This window comes from Choloepus didactylus, chromosome 1 (genome assembly GCF_015220235.1).
Source record: "Choloepus didactylus isolate mChoDid1 chromosome 1, mChoDid1.pri, whole genome shotgun sequence".
NCBI lineage: Eukaryota > Metazoa > Chordata > Mammalia > Pilosa > Megalonychidae > Choloepus > Choloepus didactylus.
Window position 1 is genome coordinate 131,037,079 of NC_051307.1, and position 4,480 is coordinate 131,041,558.

Consider the following 4,480-nt stretch of genomic DNA (forward strand, 5'->3'; position numbering starts at 1 on the left):
TCAAGGTAACTGTTACAATTTCCAAAGTGGCAGAGGTATTGAAGCAAAAAAAAAGAAAAACCGAAAGAAAAGAAACACACACACACACACACACACACACACACACACACACGCAAAAAGACAAATTGTGACAGAAAATACAGAAAGCATGTGTTAATTTTCTGAACAGTATCCTCTCCCAAATTAAATGACATTGTATAAAAATTTGCTGGAAAAATACTACAAAACTGAACCATTTGAGTCCAAGTCATTCTGAATGTGGTGGGAACCCACAGTTTGGTTACCTTTTCCACTCACTTCTTTCTCCTCTTGAGGGTAATGGTGTCTGTGTCATTTGAGTGGTGTGTGAGAGAGTTTTCACTGCCTGTGGGATAGTCTACAATTCATACCCCACACTGAGTTGGTTTAAGTAACTACTACCTCCTCTACCAATACTCTCTTCAGAGCTGTTGGAGAACTTATTACCATTTCCTGGAAAAGAAGAAAAGTCATCTTCAGTTGCATTCCCTTCCCTATGAAATCCAGCCCAGATGTCCTCTGATAGGAGGAGCTGCCATTGCTTGGTCCAGTAGCCAGAGGACTGCAATCTTTATTTGTGGCCTCTGCCTGTTCTACAGGTTCAGAAGTTGTAGTCCTGGTGGTGCTTGGGGCTGAGACTTGTGACTGCTGCTGTTGGTACTGAGCCAACTGCTGGTGTGTCCCCTTCAGTTGTTGCTGAGGAACTAGAATGGTATTCCGCATACCCTCTACTTCTTCATCAAGTTGAATGATGAAGTCATCAAGTTTATCCTGACTGCTTTTAAGCTCCTCACTGTATTTCTTCTGTAAAGCCAACTCTGCTTCAAGTTGTGCAATATGTCCCTGGGACAGCTGCCTTCCAAGCTCTTGATTCTCCTGGATAAGCATTCCACACTTTGCCATTGACTTCTTGCCTGTTTGACTCATTTCAGTTTTGACCCAGAAGTTCAAACAAGCATGAGGTCCACACTCTATTGGCAAAACTGATACACAGTGTCTCTAAGTCAGTATGCTTAAAGTTAAGAGTGATGCATTTTCCATTTTTACATTTTACTGGAATTTAACATGTTCACTTCGTGATTTAAAATCTCTAGGTTTTAATTCCTCCAAACTGTCTGAAGACACAGTGTGCCACAGACTTAAGACTTTTGTTTTTCCCTCTATTTTCTTCAAACAGAAATATTTCTCAAGTGCCTACATATTCTAGAAGGGGAATTTTTGGAGGTGGCCATTTCTTCCAGGCCTCTGAAACAAGGGGAGGGGAAAGAGAAAAAAAGGTTCATCTGGTAAGTTTTACATTAACCATTACAAGCTGGACAGTATAAGAATGTGGCATTTTTGGCTCAAAAAGTCTGAGTCTTGGTGAGGAAACGAGTACTTGGCTGTGTCACCACAGCTTTCTTGCAGTGGGACGCTCAGGGAAGTCTTGACTGGGGGGTGTGATTTGTTTACCTATCAGGCATAAACTTTCAGAACTCAGTTTATTTTTGGGCTTGTTCCAGTTTGTCTGTTCCAGCTCACCTTTCCTTTTTAGGGAAAACAAGGTGATCGTAGGGTCTACCATTGTTGATCTCAGCTGGACAACACTAGGCTGCTGGACTTGCCTCAGGTACTGGATTTGAGTAGTACACTCGTGCATCTCTTGTTTCTTGGCCACTAGCCTCATTACAAGGATGTTTTCCCGGCCTGCAGACTCTTGCTGTTGTTGCTTTAGTTTTTCTTCAGATTTCCTTAAGCCAGTTACATCATTGGAGTTAAGATCTGTGTACTTGCCCTCCAAAGTTCACACATATGCTTCATGTTGTTTCCGTCTTAGAATTAACTCATCTCTTGCCATAACTTTGAAGTTTGTTTCACTCAGTCGAACCTTTTTGAGAAGAGGTTCTTCATTGGTTAGCTTCAGTCGTCTCCAGCCAGGGCTGCGCCGTCGCGGTCAGATCACACAGGCTGAGGCGGTGCTACCAGGCCATTGGGCCCAGCTCACTGCGGTGGACCGCGCTGCTCCCCGCCCAGCTCTCCCTTTATTTGCGGGTCTCACTGCCACAAAATGGCACTGAGGGAGGCTCTTCTTTGTGTTTTGATTGGAGTGTTCATACCAATTGGAATTAATGTGATTACTTCAATGGTGGGGCTTAAATCTATTATATTGCTTTTCATCTCTTTTTCTTCTTCTGGTTCCTTCTTTTGGATTACATTTTATAATTTATCATATATATATATATATATATATATATACATATAAACTCCATTATTCTGCTTGAGTACTGATCACTTCAGGATTCGAAATAATTTTTTTTTTTAATTTATCACTGTCTTCTTATAATGTATCACTTATTAAGAACCTTGCAACAGTAAAACTCTAATTCCTTTCCCCTATTTTCTTGGCTATATTTGTTATATATTTGTTTCTATATATGCTATACACTCCAAAATACTTTCTTCTTCTTATAGATTTATTGTGTTTCATAGAGATTATAAAATTACACAATTTAAAAAGATGTGTGTGTGTCTCTCTATGTATACACACATATTTGCCATTCAGTCCTTTGTTTAGATACTTTTTTTTAAATCTAGTATCATTATTCCTTTGTCTTATAAATTCTTCTTATTTTTTAGATCAGGTTTGCTTTCCATGAATTCTCTAAGCCTTTGTTCATATATATAAAAGTTTCTAGTTATTCTAGTTTGAGAGTTATGTTTTGTTTTTATTTTTTCATTCTATAGTTGAAAGATGTCACTCTATTGTCTTCTGGCTTGTAGTGTCTCAGGTTAACTGATTTTTTTTTGTCTTTGAAATGTCCAGTCTGCATAACTGACAATTTTTTATTAGATTCCAGAAATTGTGAGCTTTATGTTATTCGTTGCTTTGTTTTGTTGCATTTGTTAAAATAGTGATAGACTGCATTCAGACACACATTTGAGTTATTAGAAATCAGTTGAATCTTTTTGAGGCAAATTGTTAAGATTTTCAGTGTAGGTCAAGAGGAGCATTTAGTTCAGACCAGTGTTTTAAAATTTTGACACTCTAGACATTTTTGACTGAGTAATTCTTTGGCGTCTACACATATCTAACTTGTAATGATGGTGTATCTGGTGACTGTAAAAATACTAGACAGATATAAAAGTATTTAAATAATATATATTAACTGTTAAAAAAAATCATCTGTACTGTAGACTAGTTAGCAGCATCCCTGGCCCTTACCAATTAAATGCTAGCAGTAGCCCGTCCAGTCCTGACAATCAAACATTTCCCCAGACTTTGCAAAATCTCTCCTAGAGGAAAAAAATCACCCCTTGTTCAGGAACTCTTGTCTAAGCTAAAAAAAATCACAGAAATATAATGGTACTTTTGTGAATTAGGATGTCTTTCCATTCCTAACTGTTCCCAGCCCTGTGTGAGCTTGGAGAACTACATGGTCTATTGCTTTCAGCTGGTTCTTCCCCCACTTTTCAGTAGTTTGCTTTCACATATGTGCATATTAGTTCTCATCCAAAGACAAAGAAGGAGCCTCAGCAGATCCCCTGAACTCTATGCAGCAGTGTTTTATTGGGACTCTGCCTCACAAATTCTAGTTGCTTTAACTTCCATGAATCCTAATCTGTCTCTTCAGCTCCATGGGACATCCAAGCTTTGCTTGAATTTTCCCTTCTTATGCAGCTGCCTAAGAACTGCCACCAGTCAGTAAATTGGTACATTTTAAAGCTTACTTTGCTTGTTTCCCTTTCATAAAACCATATTCTTGCAGTACTTTTGTTGTCAATATCTTAAAACCATTGTTTCATACAGTTCTCCCTGGCTTTCCAGGTTAGTCAAGGTGGGAGTGTGTAGATGACCCCTATTATTTTTACCTTTGGTGAAATGGAAGTCCTTATCTTTATTTTCACATGATAATATTACATACTATGGAATTATTAGCTGGCACAGTTTTTCTTTTATCCCTTTGACTATATTATTCTAATACCTTCTCTCCCCTATTGTTTCAGATGAGAAATCATCTGTGGAATCCAACATTGTTTCCCTATGTAATGTCAGTTTTCTCTTGCTTCATTTAATCTTCTTTTCATTATATATACCGTCTTGACCAGTTTGACCATGCAGTGCCTATGTGTGGTTTTCTTTATGTTCATTCAACTTGTAATTTTTTGCATTTAAGGGATCTCTAAGCTATTTTTTGCCAAATTTAGGAAATTTTGTTAACTATTTCTCCAGTTTTTCATCCCCATTTCTCTTCTTTTTATTGTTCCACTTTGATATCAAGTATGTTGGCCTGCTTGATTTTGTACCACAGGTCTCTCAGGTATTGCTTTAATTTGTTTATTTCCTTTAATTTTTTTTCTATATTTTTGAATTGGGTAATTTCTATTAATATATCTTCAAATTCAATGATGCTTCCTGCTGACATTTCCAATCTGCAGCTGAGTCTATTCATTACATTTTTCATTTCAGTACTTATACTTTTAA

The 4,480-nt window shown here is 37.5% G+C and overlaps 1 pseudogene; it reads right to left on the reverse strand.

The window, feature by feature from the left end:
* Positions 1-219: 219 nt before the first annotated feature.
* LOC119523598 lies at positions 220-4,030 on the reverse strand (annotated as a pseudogene).
* Positions 4,031-4,480: the final 450 nt, after the last annotated feature.